General features: G+C 34.2%; 1 protein-coding gene across 1 annotated transcript in view; it reads left to right on the top strand.

Annotated features, from left to right (window-relative positions):
* LOC141319911 (NACHT, LRR and PYD domains-containing protein 12-like) overlaps window positions 1–17,696 on the top strand; it is an 812,443-nt gene that overhangs the window by 737,304 nt on the left and 57,443 nt on the right. The gene's annotated exons all lie outside the window — the stretch shown is intronic.

The following is a 17,696-nucleotide window of genomic DNA, read 5'->3' as shown; positions in this document are numbered from 1 at the left end:
AAAAGTAGCATTTTACTGCTAAATTATAATTATTTTTTAAAAGTAGCATTTTACCAGTAAATTATACATATTTTTTAAAGTAGCATTTTACAGTTAAATTCGAAAACATTTCTGAAAAAGTAGCATTTTACCAGTCCATTAAATATATTTTTTAAAGTAACATTTTACAGCTAAATGAGAAAATATTTCTAAAAAAAAAAAAGTAGCATTTTATTGCTAAATTATAAATTTTTTTTTTTTAAAAAGTAACATTTTGCGGCTAAATGAGAAAATATTTTTTAAAAAGTAGCATTTTACCGCTAAATTATTATTATTATTTTTTTTAAAGTAACATTTTACAGCTAAATGAGAAAATATTTTAAAAAAGTAGCATTTTACTGATAAATATATGTTTTTTATATCTGATTTATATATGTTTTTTTTAAAGTAGCATTTTACAGCTAAATGAGAAATTTTTTTTAAAAAGTAACATTTTACAGCTAAATGAGAAAATATGTCTAAAAAAAAGTAGCTTTTTTGCAGTTAAATTCGAATATATTTTTTAAAAAAGTAGCATTTTACTGCTAAATTATAAAATATTTTTTTTTAAAGTAACATTTTACAGCTAAATGAGAAAATATGTCTAAAAAAGTAGCTTTTTTGCAGTTAAATTCGAATATATTTTTTTAAAAAGTAGCGTTTTACTGCTAAATTATAAAATATTTTTTTAAAAAGTAACATTTTGCAGCTAAATGAGAAAATATTTCTAAAAAAAGTAGCATTTTAACGCTAAATTATATATATATATTTTTTTTTTTTTAAAAAGTAGCATTTTACTGCTAAATGAGAATGTCTAAAAAAAGTAGCATTTTACTGCTAAATTATAATTATTGTTTTAAAAGTAGCATTTTACCAGTAAATTATACATATTTTTTTAAAGTAGCATTTTACAGTTAAATTCAAAAACATTTCTGAAAAAGTAGCATTTTACCAGTACATTAAATATATTTTTTAAAGTAACATTTTACAGCTAAATGAGAAAATATTTCTAAAAAAAAAAAAGTAGCATTTTATTGCTAAATTATAAAATATTTTTTTTTAAAAAGTAACATTTTGCGGCTAATTGAGAAAATATTTTTTTAAAAAGTAGCATTTTACCGCTAAATTATTATTATTATTTTTTTTTAAAGTAACATTTTACAGCTAAATGAGAAAATATTTTAAAAAAGTAGCATTTTACTGATAAATTTTATATATGTTTTTTTAAAGTAGCATTTTACAGCTAAATGAGAAAATATTTTTTTAAAAAAGTAACATTTTACAGCTAAATGAGAAAATATGTCTAAAAAAAAGTAGCTTTTTTGCAGTTAAATTCGAATATATTTTTTAAAAAAGTAGCATTTTACTGCTAAATTATAAAATATATTTTTTTTAAAGTAACATTTTACAGCTAAATGAGAAAATATGTCTAAAAAAGTAGCTTTTTTGCAGTTAAATTCGAATATATTTTTTTAAAAAGTAGCGTTTTACTGCTAAATTATAAAATATTTTTTTAAAAAGTAACATTTTGCAGCTAAATGAGAAAATATTTCTAAAAAAAGTAGCATTTTAACGCTAAATTATATATATATATATATATATATTTTTTTTTTTTAAAAGTAGCATTTTACTGCTAAATGAGAATGTCTAAAAAAAAAGTAGCATTTTACTGCTAAATTATATTTATTTTTTTTAAAAGTAGCATTTTACCAGTAAATTATACATATTTTTTTAAAGTAGCATTTTACAGTTAAATTCGAAAACATTTCTGAAAAAGTAGCATTTTACCAGTACATTAAATATATTTTTTAAAGTAACATTTTACAGCTAAATGAGAAAATATTTCTAAAAAAAAAAAAAAAGTAGCATTTTATTGCTAAATTATAAAATATTTTTTTTAAAAAGTAACATTTTGCAGCTAAATGAGAAAATATTTTTTTAAAAAGTAGCATTTTACCGCTAAATTATTATTATTATTTTTTTTTAAAGTAACATTTTACAGCTAAATGAGAAAATATTTTTAAAAAGTAGCATTTTACTGATAAATTTTATATATTTTTTTTTTTAAAGTAGCATTTTACAGCTAAATGAGAAAATATTTCTAAAAAAGGTAGCATTTTACTGCTAAATTATATATTTATATATATAAAAAAAAAAAGAAAAAAAGTTGCACTAGACAACATACGTTGATCACCAGTGAGACTACACTAACAAAACAGATGGACTCACTCACCTTGGTATTGGTCGCTGCTAAAGCCCTCGCTAGTAACGAGACGGGCGCAGCGGAAGTCAATGAGCTTGAGCTCCAGGCCGTGGAGAGTCACCAGGATGTTACTGGAGCGGATATCCCCGTGATAAACTCCACGTTGGCAGCAGTGTTTGACCGCTTGAGCCGCCTGAAGCATGAACAAGCGTGCTTGTCCTTCACTAATAGGACCTGAGAACAAGATGTAGTCCTCCAAGGTCCTGCAGGGTTCGGGGTACTCCATGATGACAGAGAAGCTGCTCTCGTCCTCAAGCCACTGGTGTAACTTGATGATGTTGGGGCACGAGGGAGCTTCTCCCAACCGGAGCATCAGAGCCACTTCAGCAAGAACAGGTTTGGAGAGAGCGGCCTAGAGACAGGAACACAACCACGGTTAGTTTGCCATGAACAACTCTTGAGCTACAGACTATATAAAACACCAAATATTAGATTTCGACAACTTACAATGTCAAGATATCGGTCCACTCTGCGCTTGGGGATGCACTTGATGGCCACCTTTACTTTGTCACTGAAGACGTGCGTTCCCTCGTAAACCTTGCTGGAGTTTCCTGACGCGATTAAATGTCCGACTTCAAACAAAGACACGACAGATCCTGAGAAACACAGAGACACAGACGGGTATGAGACACAATTTCCTTCGATGCTTCTTCAGCACAGATCAGACAATCAGAAATAATGACTCTCACCTTGAGCCAGTTCGATTTCCGGTTCTGGTTCGGTGTCAGATGACGCTTCTGACACTGAACTGGACACTGAACTAATGTCGGCTTCCAGCTCGATCTCAGAGGGACCTTCTTCCTCAGGCAGCGACTTGAGATCCGCAGAGACCTGGTCCTGCTCCGGCAGACTGTGCTCCTCAGGAACGAGCTCGGTTTGGTCCCGATCCGGCTCTGCTTTAGGACTCTTGACAGCGCAGGGGAAGAGCTGCTTCACAGTCTCATGTGCTCTCCGGAAGAAGACACGGACTGCTTTCCTCTTCCTTCCTGTCTTAGCTTTCTCTAAAACAAAGAACAAACCATTAGAAGCATTTCCTCAAATATGAGCTATCAATTAAAATTGGAAACAGTACAGGTGAATAGTTGTCGCCTTACGTTGAATGATTTTTGTATAACAAGTTGTCTCAAATGTCAGGTTTAAATATGCAAACGAACCGTCATGTGATGAAACACGCACTAATTTGCAAACATGTCTAGTACACAAATCTAAAAACTGGATTGAGGCAGTTTCAAAATTTTGGGCATCTCATTTTGTCACGCCATAATGCAGAAAAAAATTAAAATGTTGTACATAATCAAGCAAATCTTCAGGATATAGACAGGAACACAACTGTAAAGTGTGGTGTAAGTGCTGCTGAAGTGGAGGTTTATGGCTCAGTGTAGGAGGAAAAACATGCATTGCAATTGAAATCTATTGACACAAATAGATAAAGAAACACTTAAAAGAGTAGTTCACTTTCAGAACAACAGATAATGTGCTCACCCCCTTGTCATCCAAGATGTCTTTCTTTCTTCAGTCGTAAAGAAATTGTGTTTTTTGAGGAAAACATTTCAGGAATTCTCTCCATATAATGGACGTCTATGGTGCCCCCGAGTTTGAAAATGCAGTTTAAACGCAGCTTCAGATGACTCTAAACGATCCCAGATGAGGAACAAGGATCTAGCGAAACGATCGATTATTTTCTAAAAAAAAAAGAAAAAAAAAAAAAAAAAACACTATTTATATACTTTTTAACCCCCTGGGGTCGACAAACGCGTATTCGCGTTTTGTGGCAGTTTCCCAAAAGGAACTTCAATCACTCGGTCATTTCCGATTCTGTAAAGGGTCTACTTTTATTTGTATATACTCACAAAACCAAAAAAACACTGTGATTTTGCAAAATAAAGAAAACAAAAAGGGTTTGCTGTCTGCCGCGTTGATCAGAAAGGTGTCATTAAAGCAGACTATAACTCAGCCAATACACAACACAGAGAGATGAGCAATATATCTAGAGAAAGCTTGATATCTATACTTTCAAACGAAGTAAGGTTGATCGAAATCGAATATTCTGTGATAAAGTAATCCGTATGAAACCAACACGATGTCCAGTCTCTCCTGTCTGCTTCATTAGTTTTAATGAGATCACGCCCAGGAGCTATTCCAGCCATTCTCTACACAGAGTGCACACAGCGCTAGAAAAGACGAGCATTTGAGGCAAAAAAAGTGTATAAATTGTAATTGTTTTTAGAAAATAACCCATCGTTTTGCTAGATAAGACCCTACTTTCCTCGGCTGTGATCGTTTAGAGCTCTTTGTAGCTGCATTTTGGAAGTTCAAACTCGGGGGCACCATAGACGTCCACTATATGGAGAGAAATCCTGAAGTGTTTTCCTCAAAAAACATAATTTCTTTACGACTGAAGAAAGAAAGACATCTTGGATGACAAGGGGGTGAGCACATCATCTGTACATTTTTTGTTCTAAAAGTGAACACCTTTAACTGTGTTTTTTGGAAGTTTTCTTTCTACTAGTCTGAAAAAAAACAAAAAACACTGCCCAAAATCTCAAACTTGATGGGTGCATGAAGTGTCTCGCCTTAAGCAGTTACTTTAAGTGGTCAAATCTGAACAGAAAGACCATGAACCAAAGTAACGCTGACTTACGGTCACACAGATTCCAGCTGGACGAATCTGGAACGGGTTCGGGATCCGGTGTTTGCACGATCCCAGAGGAAGTCAACACATTCGAGGGCGACTCCGGATATTCGCACACCTGACCCGGCAGACACACCAGCTCAGGAGCGGTAGGATCCGCGTCAGCTGTCGGCTCGATCCCGGAGGGACCCGGGAGAGGATCATCCCGAGGGTCCGTCTGCGATGTGAGACGCACCACTCTGTCCGGGTCGCAGCAGGCCAAGAAGGGCCGCTTTACAGCCTCGCATACCTTCCGGAAGAGGCTACGGGCGGCTTTGCCCTTCTTCCCTTTTGAGGGCTTGTCTGAAACAAGCAACAGTGAAGAATAAAACATTAGAAACAGCTCCGACTACAGATTAGAAACCATTTCAACAAATTTTCCTGACATTTAAACAGTTCCTCAAGCAAAAAGTCAAGCGCAGCTCTGATAATTAAGACTAGAAGCGACTGGCAGTTACTGCATTCACATTCATATCAGTGGAAAAAGCTCAGCACTGAGAGCAGAATCACAGTAAAATAAGACTAGCGAGTGAAAATAACCCATGTTTGATTTCAGTCTCACCTGTTGTTTTGTTCTCCATGGTGTCTGGAGGAGAAGAAACCTTCATTTGATCGAAAGACCACGCAGTTACAGCCACAGGTTGGCTTTCGGATGTCTTAGCCATCTCGAAAATGAGATTACACTGGTGAAACGTACACACAGTGTGTTCAAACCACGAATAGTCTGAGAAGAGTTGGTAAACCGCGCATCCGAAGTGAATAGATCAGAAAATCAGCCGCCGATTCCCAACGCACTCAAGCAGATTCGCGTCTGTTATGATTCGAATCAGTGAGCAGGGGTTCTTAAAGCCGCGGCACTGTGACGTCACACTCGTGCGCGCGCCTCGCGTTCTGCGCGCTCAGCGGAATGGAACAGCGCGAGCACGCGCGCATTTCTCCGTTTTGTGGCTGTTTCACGGTCGTTAAAATGCATAATACTAATACTAGTTGAAAACAAGAGAATCAAGAGTATTGTCAGATGTTAAATATATTTGGAAACATGCTGCACATACGTAGACAGTAAGTGATAATGTTTATTTACTTTATAAGACAATATATTTAGACTGAACATCGACGTTTTATGGAATACCCTCATAGTACGAACGTTAATTTTTTGTAAACATTCAGGTGAGTAGACGACTATTATTTGCTGCTGGTCTGGTGTTTGCAGTGTGTTTGTTTAATAAAATATGAATTATAGCATTATTACCTTTGCAGTCCTGCTTCAAATTGTCATTGATGTGGTCAATACCAGCAGCTGTCATAGACAGAGATGTGTTTGACACAGAAATTAATTTAGTAGTTTTCTTTTTATTATTGGAAGCGGCAGATTGACTCTTTATTCATGAATTACAGGTACTGTATTGTACTTTAAATTCATCTTTGACTCTCACAACCTTCCTCTGTGTTGTGTGTAAATGTTTTAGATGTGTGTGTGTTTGCTCTCATGTGTCTCAACAGTCATCCTTGATGGAAACACTTGTTTGATTGACCCAAGAAAGAAAAGAAGACGTGATGATCTGACCGATAAAGGAGAAGGCAGATTAAATGTGTAAGTACATTGCAAACTTGAACTTAAAACATGTGATTTCTGCTGATTTGCCCTAATCTAATAAATCAACACAGATCAGAATAATCCCAATGGACCCAAAAATGTTCATTCTGTCATCATTTACTGCCCTCGTGTGGATCAACAGCTGTATGGCTGACTTTCCTCATTTGAAGAAAAATGTCTTGAGTGTTTTTTTCTGAAATGGAGGTCAATGGTCAAGTCCAATTATGATTGTTAAGTCTGTTCTGCTGAAAGCAAGAGTAAGATATTATCAAAAAGTACACTGCAAAAATGCTTTTCTAGCTGAGATTTTCCCTGAATAACACTTCCATTAAATGTTGTGAAACTTGTATAATGTATGCAATCATCTCACACAGACTGATATATTTCAAGTGTCTATTTCTTTTAATTTTGATGATTATAACTGACAACTAATGAAAACCCCAATTCAGAAAATTAGAATATTACTTAAGACCAATTCAAAGAAAGGATTTTTTAAGAAATCTTGGCCAACTGAAAAGATCCCGTTGCATAAGTATTCACACTGTAAATGTAGTTCAGGAGCATTCATATTGCTTCTAGATGTTCCTACACTTGGAGTGGAGTTAAACTGTGGCAAATTCATCTGAATGAGTCTGATTTCAAGTCCTGAGGTCAAGATAACTGGCTGTAGAGCTCAGTGACAGACTTGCGTTAAGAAACACTTGAAATATATATCAGTCTGTGTGGAATGAATGCATACATTATACAAGTTTCACTTCTTTCTGAAGATATTCTAATTATATCAAACAACCAAACGCTCTCCATTGACCTTGTATTGCGGGACGCTGCCTCCTTGTCAATTCTGACTTATAACAAAAAACTGCTTAAAAGCTGCTATGAGACAAGGTGTAAGGTAAACGAGTTAGAAAAACACATAACTATGTTTTTATAAGCTGTCGATTCAAAAAATGAAAGTTTAAGGACACAGAAAGTCGTAGATGTCAGGGTTTTTCTTCACGTTGGGCCATTCATTTAAGGTAAGGAAAAGGGTGCACAGATATAGACCAATAACATTTAGTTTCTCAATATATCTCCTGTTTTCAGGGTGGAGAAATAATCCTTTAACATGGTTAAATAATGAATGTTTACTGTCGCCATTAAATTCCCCTCCAGCGGGCGTAGATCTCAGAGTAATATAGGACATGTTGCGCTCTACTTTTGTGTTCTTACACTCGTTTTTTTAGGTCGTCAGCTTATAAAAACGTAGTTCTGTGTTTTCTGAAATCATCACTTTAAAGCCATTACCCTCCACCATGGACAGAGGGCACATCTCTGTGAAAATCATGTTTAAAATGCTTGCTCAGTGGAACATGAAGTAGCTGTCCGCACATGTTTTTGAATGAGCCCCAGAAGGGAAGTATGTAGTAATGAATGATCAGTAAAAGTATTTGGATCGAGTATGTGGTCCGGGGATTCTGGGGAGTTCATGAGACTAAGATCTGGTGACTAAGTTTGGTGCAAGGTGTTCGATGAATGGAAAGACAAGGCCTCAGTCTGACAAATCTCTCTCAGACACATGCTCTGCAAAAAATGCTTTTCTTACTTAGAATTTTAGTCTTGTTTCCTGTTGTTTTTTAAATCGAGAAGGATTTTCTAGACAAGTAAAAATGATGGTCTTGTTTTCAGAAAAAAGCATGTCAAAATTAGGCGAGTTTTGGCTCGAAACAAGCAAAATAATCTGCCAATGTGGTCAGAAAAATAATCTTGTTTTCCGTTTGAAATTGATTATTTTGCTTGCTCCATTGGCAGATTATTTTTTCTTGTTCTAAGCAAAAACTTACTTAATTTTGACTTGTTCTTTATTAAAACAAGACAATATTTTTACTTGTCCAGAATATCCTTTTTTTAATTAAGAATTTTAGATATTTTGGCTGGAAACAAGACCAAAAAATCTTAAGTAAGATAAGCATAAGCTCAGTTGTCCAGACAGCGATTCATCTTTTCTTAACCGTATCTACACTGCAAAAAATGCTGCTCTTACTTAGATTTTTTGTCTTGTTTCCAGCCAAAATATCTAAAAATACTTGAAGCAGGAAGGATTTTCTAGACGAGTAAAAATTATTGTCTTGTTTTTAGTAAAAACAAGTCAAAATGAAGTGAGTTTTTGCTTGAAACAAGCTAAATAATCTGCCAATGGGGTAAGAAAAATAATCTAGTTGTCTGCTTGAAATAAGATTTTTTTTGCTTACTCCATTGGCAGATTATTTTGTCTTGTTTTAAGCAAAAACTCACAAAATGATGGCCGGAACATGGTACTTTATTCAATAATAATAAACTTACTGTTTTTTATTATTGTTTCATTTCAGTTTTATTTTGGCTCTAGTTTAGAATTTATTCCAGTTTTATATGAAAAGGTTAATTGTTGACATAATTAAATGCGTTCTAACCCAAACATTAGCATTTCTGAATTAGAGTAATGAAATGAACACTGGACTTCTACTCAGCCCACAGCAGGAAATAATGAAGAACAGATGAAATGAAGATGGCCACAATACCAAGTATTAGAAGGATATTCACATCCAACATTAAAAACAATAAATGTTGCTCATAAAGAGTGTTAGAGTAAGGCAGACTTTCTTTACTGCTCTGAATACAGCAGCTGCACAAATGTGGCTGATGCCATATAAAACCACCATTATAAATGCTACTGCTCAAATAAATGTATTATATTATATATTAATATTAATATAATGTATAAAAGGACATGCCATTTTTGTCACTTTGACAGAATCTGCATCAGGAAAATATGTGTAATGAATGAATTCTTAAAATAAAATGCATTTTCTACATAAGAAACAATGATATTTCGGTATTTCATTGTTTAAGCATATTTTTCAAATGATCTGCCAATGGGGTAAAAAAAAATACTCGTTTCCATTATGCATTAAGATTATTTTTCCTGTTTTTAAGTCAAAAACACAAAATTTACATTCAAACACTCACTAAGAAAAGCATTTTTAAAGCGTAAATGAATAAATGAGGTATTTAAATATCGCTTACACTTTAAAGAAAGGGCAGGAAGCCGAAAGAAACTCACAGGTTATTTTGTGTTTTATTGTCATAAAATGATTGAAATGTTTCAGAGCGATGATGATTAATCTAATTTTACATAACCAGATTTCCATATCTAAACTTGTTTTTAATAAACCGTAGTCATTAAAGCAGTCTGAACACATTATAATGATCAGATTAATCTAATTTTACAGCTAAAATATTAAACCAAAGTGAAACACATATCATAATCACAGTACAATAGTCCCTGGCGATCATAACTATAATTATTACTGTTGTTTCCAAACACACACATATTTTCTGTTGTTTTATTATTTTACGTAATATAATATAATAGTCTGATCATTTAAGGGTGCTTTCACATCTGTGGTTCCGTTCATTTGGTTCGGACCAAGGGCAACGAATGATACTTGTAGCATTATTCTGCCGTTTTGGGTCCGTTTCACACGTCGGCTCTGGTCCGAACCAGTAGAAACGAACCAAAATGCAGTCATGTGACAACATCCACATCACTCATTGGCCAGATGTTATTGAACGTATTTCCTAAACTGCTTTTCGATTGGTCAGAATTAACGTGCGGGAAAATTCCAATGGAACTCCTGGAAATAAACAAAGAGAGGAGAAAAGCTGGCAGACAACATGCTGCTTTTAGTTTGGAGGGACGACTGCGCTGGTCATAGTGTACTATATAGTGAGTGTACATCACTTTAGACAAACTATGCATTTGGAGAATGAAGCACGGCGGCGGCGGCGCTGGAAAACAGTGTTTTAATGCACTGCAATCGGCGAAGGCGCACAGCAAGTCACTTCAGGAGGAGGCGTTGGTCATCTTCCGGAAATATTTCCAGCGATCCATCAGGTAATGTTATTCCCTCTCTCTCTCAAATTGTTTTCTGCAGTAAAGCCTACAAGTTTTATTATAAACATTCTCACTATGCTGTGTTGGGTCCTTGAATTTGAGAGAACGGGGCTTGGAAAGTCAATGAATGTGATGTGGAGTGGTCTCCTGCCTATGCTTCTGCTTGCTCGTCATTAAACAGTTTAATATCTGTCCATAGTACTTTGGAACAGCATTCTCAGATAATGGACCTGGTTAAAGCTAATGTGGAGAAAGCACAACACCACCAAAGACGGTATTATAACCAGCGCAGAAGGAATCAAGAGTTCTGTGCAGGAGATGTGGTGTGTGCAATCTCATCCGTTATCCAAGGCCGAGGATGCTTTCATGGCCAAATTATCTCCTAGATGGAAAGGGCCGGCAAAAATAGAAAAGAAAATTAGGACTTGGGAACTACCGTGTCTCTTTTATGTTTGATCCTACGGTCACTGATACATATCATGTACAGAACTTGAAAATTGGCCACGGATGTGACACATTGTTAAACACGGGAGGGGGTATGTGACAGAATGAAATGTCTGTCACTTGTTTTTTTATTATCCATGGAATAATGGTAATAAAAATGCTGTTCTAATGGAACTACAGGACACTAGAGGGCGCTGATTGGACACCTGGAATGTATAATAGGTGAGTGGATGAATGAAGAAGTAGATTTAGTTGTGGTAGAGGGAACGCATGGTTCCTTGGAGCTACTTTAGACTGTTTGTATTATCTTGTGAAGTCCTGGTTGGGAAACTTTTCGTTTTAAGCTCAGCCTAAGGACTTCTTTATTGTCCAGATACCTGATTGTTTGGACATTGGTAAATGGTGTGCTGTCTGAATGACATCTGTCGTTTTTTGGACACCATCATTTTGAAGTTTCGTCCCTCAATCATCTGCCATTTGTTAAATCAACACAAGAGTAGATCAACATATTTCAACGCACTCAATGTTTTTTTTTTCGACTCAGTGACCCCCCCCCCATGATTAATTTAAGGAAAGGATCATCATCCAACAGCTAAGACATTTTGTTTTGTTTTGTTTGTTATGAGAGAAGTTTCAAATACATTGGGGGTTTCTTAGCTTTATTTTGGGTAGGCCTACGCTACTCTTTAATTCAACATTTTCCATCTAAGAAATAAAAAATATACATATACATCAACAAACGTTTGCTGGCATTGGTATTTCACTTTAAATCCTAGTGGTTAACCCTTTTAATGTGACTATTTTTTTTATGTGAGTTGTTACAAAATTTCTTTGGCTGGACTGTCTTTGACTTTATATTTTATCATTTAAAACGTAATATTTTAAAATAGCTAGGAACCTTTAATGATATGTGCAGTGGTCAGAGTAACTATGCACAGTAATTTGGTTGTGTAACCATTTAATATAATCTTGCTGTCACAAATTATGTTTGTATAGGCGTTTTCGTTAGCAGTGCGCACCTTTCAGATTGATCCGGGTCGACCGGATAGTCGGTACCACCGGTACCAAAGAAAACCTGGAACCCTAACATTTACATTTTTTTAGTACCAACTTGGTACCGAAGTACCAGGACTTTTGACAACACTAATATATATATAAAAAAAAGTTTTGTTTGGCAGTACTTTCAACCAAAAGAAGGCGATTCAAGTCGAGCTTTATGTTCAATGTGCAATGCCAATTTGTCTCGTGGTGGCAAGGTACACAACATCGCCGATGTTAAAACATTTGCGTCTAAAACTAAGGATGCGAGTAGGATTCGGTTTCGGATTCGGTATTCGGCCGAACCCCAAAAATCTGGATTTGGTGCATCCATAATATATATATACATTTTATATATATATTGTATTTGTCACTTTGTCTATTTTCTTTTTTCATAGTTGGTGAATTGTATTACATTCACCATAAAGGCTCTAAGAAACAGGACAAAGTAAAAGTTGTGTGTGGGCCAGAAGAGGCTAAATTCTAGTTCCACGCAAGTAGCATTGGTGCTCACACAGGACTGAAGAAAACCAGAAATGCAATATCTATACGATATTACTGGCCTGGCATGTCAAAGGACATAGATACCTGGGTAATAACATGTAGATAATTACTACTTAAGCAATATAATTCCAACATTATGCTGTTTTGCTCACAGGTGACACAGTGTGGACAATACCAGGCCAGCAGATCTTCGGTAAAGGAGCAAAATCTCTCCAATCGTGGTGTGCCTTTCCATTGAATTAGGATTTAATTAGAAACTGACATTTAATTAGGGAACAGTTTGGTTATTCACAAAAATATTTATTAATACTTCTTCAAATTCCAGTACATTATTTTATTAACTCTAGGTTACACAGCCTCTCGAACTTGTGAGGATGGGTCTGATAGTCAAATTGGCTTTGACAGACAATGGTAACCAGTATATCTGTGTGATCATTGATTATATGACCAAGTGGACCCAGGATTATCCCCTCAAATCAAAGTCTGTCAGGAAGGTTGCAGATTGTCTTTTAAAATGTGTTGATCAGTTTGAGACCATAAGAGAGTCCTCACAGACCAGGGGAAAGAGTTTGTAAACTCAGTAAGTCACACATACTGACACATTAAAAATTAACCTCTTAAGACCCAAGAAAAAAGTTTTGGAAAAAAAAAAGTTGTATATCTTATTAATTGTTTAGAGCATTAGTTGTGTTGATGAGCAAACTCTCCAAACTGCTAATGAATCTGACACTTGTTTTTGCTTTGAAACAAGATAGTGGCGTATTTGCAAATATCCAAAGTGATGTTGATTTGGGAGATCAAAATTTAGTGGTAATTGTTGGAAAGACATTAGAGAGCCATCCTCAAACAAGTCTCCTAGCACACCAATCCCCTTCATGTGCCATGTTTTAAAGAGAGGTGAACCTGTTCCAGGAACTAAATCCTGATTCAGTTATATTGGATTCAACATGAATATAGTTCTGCCTCTCCCAAAGAACCTAGAGATCTGTCACCAAACTTTAATAGAACTAGAGAGTATTTAAACTTTTGTCTTTTTACCATTCCATATAAATCTAGAAAAAGCACTTTCCAGCTGAGCAGAGACTTTCCTGGTTAACCTACGGGTAACATCTGAAGAGAGTACAATAATCGAGGGAGGATATTCGTCTTGATTAAACTAGTCCTACCAAGCAGTGAAAGAGGAAGAGCTTGCCAGCGCTTTAAGTCTCTTTCACAGTATGAATAATTGGAGCATAACTGAGTTTCCAGAATTTATTTCCATCCGTTGACAAATTAATCCCAAGATAAACAAATGCAGATTTTGACCATTTAAAGGGGAAATTAATTGATGATTTAGCATCAAAATTCCCTAACGGTAATGCTTCAGATTTGTTAAAGTTAATTTCGTACCCTGAGATGGCACTAAATTCGTCAAATAATGATAATGTTGCTGGTCTAGATACTACAGCTTAGCGAAACCGTGCCACTTAGATCGAGAGCATCACGCGACTCCCAACATTCATCATTTAAATATGTGTGCGATGTTTAATCATGCGTATCCTCACACTGGATAGCATATGTTGCAGACAAATATAAACTAGTATACTCTATCATGCTATATTTAAGCAATAAGGTATGAGAGGCCGTGCTGTATCATGAATAAATCACGGCTGAAGGGCGTTGTTAGGCACGACGCGAAGCGGAGCACGGCCTCAAGTATCTTATTGCTTTTATAAAACGGTTACCACACAATAAAAATTTTAAAATCAAAAATATATATTAATTTATATATATTAAGTTGTACATTTTCATAAAGTAAAATCATTATCTGCCTTCCGCTGTAAAAAGTAGTCCCTAACTGCTGCAGCTGTGTTTACGTTGCTAAGGGTGGTTGCTAAGGGGGTTCAATGATACACAAAACCGTTGAGTGAAGCGGCCATAGTCGTGCTGTATCATGAATACCACACAGCTGCTGACCAATCAGAATTGAGGAATGGAACTAACCGTTTTATAATCTTTAATATGTGTCGGTTAGGATTCATTCAGGTAAACAAAGTATTTTTTTTTCCTATTGTTTAGTAGTTTGTGATTCATTCTGCAACGTTTCGTGACAAAAAAAAAGCAAAAAAGTCATTCTGGAGACACGTATCCTCCTGTAGAATACCTGCAAAAGAGACGATATAGCATTTAATTTAGCAGACTGACACAACACAAAAGTAAAGCTCAATCACAAATGTGTCCGTATTCCTTTAGTAATGAAGTTCAGATTTAGGGGAAGGCAACCATTAAGCCATTGTTTTACTACTAAGAGAAAGTTCCTGTGTTCGACACAGCTCTAGTTGTAGAGTATACAGGTTAGGTTCAACACATGATCAAAAACGGCAATGTAGTACTTACACGTGTAATGCCTGTCTGTTTAGTCACGCGTGTGCACATCACCGGTGTTATGGGTCCATATTATATAGGAGTATATTTACCTGGATTCCCAGCAGATGCTAGACGGCGACAGATGCGATATTCCATAGATAATATATTAAAAACGTGTTTCACCAGTTTTATACATTTGGTATCCATAATAAAGTGATGTGATTTTGCGGCGTCCGTTCCTGCGTACTTTACACAGTTTTAAACAAGTTTAACATGCTCCCATATCACGCTCAAGTTAACATGGGACAGTCGTTTTAATGCATGATCAAACTCCTCAACGAACTTAATTGACTAAGTATTTTATTTCTATATTACTGTGTAGTATTGTGTATAGTGTGCTGTCACATGTGTTCTGTTATTATTATTATAACAAATACAGATTAAGTTAAAAAGTAGCAGTAGGCTCCCTAAAGCAAAACAATAGTTGCAAAGTTCATTATGTTTTATTGACAAGTCTTGTTAATTTGTACTTTACTATTGTTCCTAGTCAAATGATTGTCTGAGTGATTACTTAATAGGAAAGAAAAGAAAATAATAATAATAAAAAAGGACAGAGATGATTTTTAAGTGATTTTACACTGTCTCTGTATCGACTCACTGGACTGAAATCAACATTTTGCATAGAACTCTATTTAGAACAATTCTATATTCTCTTTCTTAGAATCATAATTAGTTAAATTATTAAATGGCATGCTTGCATTTTGAAGGTGACAAAGTGTTTAACCATTAAAAATGAACCACGCTGTAGGATCTTGTAACAATGGAGGTGAGAATCCAAACGCAGCTTTATTCAGATCAATAATCAAAGTAGTACATTATAGACAATCCAGACTCAGAAACAGAGTCCAGGCAGAATGGTGGAGGCAAGCGGCGATCAGACGGAGTTAATCCAGCAAACAAAGCAAGCGTTGAAAGGCAGGAGGCAGACAATCAAATAACAGAAACAGACAGATCAGCAACGGGAAAACAAACAGGGAAAAACAGTGGGAATTGTCAGCAATGGCAGAACAAGATTGAACTCAAGTTGTCAATCATGACAGAGCCCCTCCCTCTTTAAGGAGTGGATTCCACACAGATATGAAGTCATATTTAATGATCAAATCTGTGTCCGAAATTGTAAAATCCCTCTGAATAAGTAGAAATACTTTGAATATTACAGTATTTAATCATTGGTTTGGATCTGTGGTCAGATGCTTTCTGAAGGTCTTTCAGGGCAATGATTCAGGAAACAGGTGAGTGAAAGTCAAAGTGAGAGTAAGAAAGATGTCCTGAGTTTGACTGATTCACATCAACACTGAAGCTTGATTATGAATCTGAATCTGATTCTCTCAGGGATCCTGAATCTGGTGTCCAGATGAAGCTCAGATCAAATGAATCTGATTGACTGAATCAATCTGTGTTGAGAAGCTCAGAATGAACTCAAACTCATCACAGTGACATTCAGATCTGAGTTTGAGGAAATATGAAAAGTGACGGGACGATCCTGGACTTGGAGCCGTTTAATGCTCAGATTGAGATCTTCTTCAGTCTTCAAGCTCTCCAAGAATCAGAAGAATCCTGCTGCTCTTGTGTTCAGATGAACATCTCTACTCTCCTTCCTCTTATCCACCACAATAAATATGGCCTGATCATTTACTCACAATTCATATTATTATTCATATTAAATCATAAAGTTAGCATTTTGGACATTATCAGTAATATTGTTATCAATTATTATTATTGATGTTATTAGAAATTTAGACAATTATGTTATTTAGTTATATATGATATATATTGGAAATTATTAGTGATATTATTTAATATTTTGAAAGTTATTACATTATAAAATTGTTACTTTAAAATGTATTAATAATATTTTTAAATTAGATTTTTTTTTTTACAGTGCAGAAACATTGTTTTAATAATCATTTTTATGGAAATTGTCAATTGATATAATTAAAGAAATCATATAATTAATACTTTGAAAAGTATTAGTAATATTATTAAATCATAAAGATAATAACTTGGAAATTTTAGTGATATTATTACTTAATTAGACTTTATTTTTACAGTTCAAAAACATTATAATATCATTTTATGGTTATGTTCAACTGATAAAATTAATATTTTAGAAATTATTAGTAACATTATTAAATTAGATTTTTTTATTTTATTTTTTTACAGTGCAGAAACTTTGTAATCATCATTTTATGGTTATGTTCAACTGATATAATAAGAAAAATTAAATTAATATTTTAGAAATTATTAGCATTATTAAATTATATACTAAATTAAATTATATATATTATAAATATATTAACATTAATAAAATTAGATTTTTGTATTATTTTTTACAGTGCAGAAACTTTGTAATCATCATTTTATGGTTATGTTCAACTGATAAAATTAAATTAATATTTTAGAAATTATTAGTAACATTATTAAATTAGATTTTTTATTTTTTACAGTGCAGAAACATTGTAATCATCATTTTTACGAATATGTTCAATTATAATAAATCATCAAATTAATATTTTGGAAATTATTATAAATATTTTCAAATCATAAAATGATTATTTTGGAAATTATTAATAATATTATTCAATCATAATTTTAATATTTTGGAAATTATTAATATTATTAAATCATACAATTAATATTTTGGAAATTCTTAATATTATTAAATCATACAATTAATATTTTGGAAATTATTAGTGACATTATTAAATTAGACTATTTTTTACAGTGCAGAAACATTGTAATCATATTTTTTATGGATATGTTCAATTATAATAAATCATCTAATTAATATTTTGTAAATTATTATTATTATTATTACATAAAAATATATTTTGTAAATTATTATTAA

This window comes from Garra rufa, chromosome 1 (assembly GCF_049309525.1).
Source record: "Garra rufa chromosome 1, GarRuf1.0, whole genome shotgun sequence".
Classification (NCBI taxonomy): Eukaryota; Metazoa; Chordata; class Actinopteri; order Cypriniformes; family Cyprinidae; genus Garra; species Garra rufa.
Note: the sequence above shows the minus strand (reverse complement) of the source record. Positions and strands in the feature narration are given on the sequence as shown.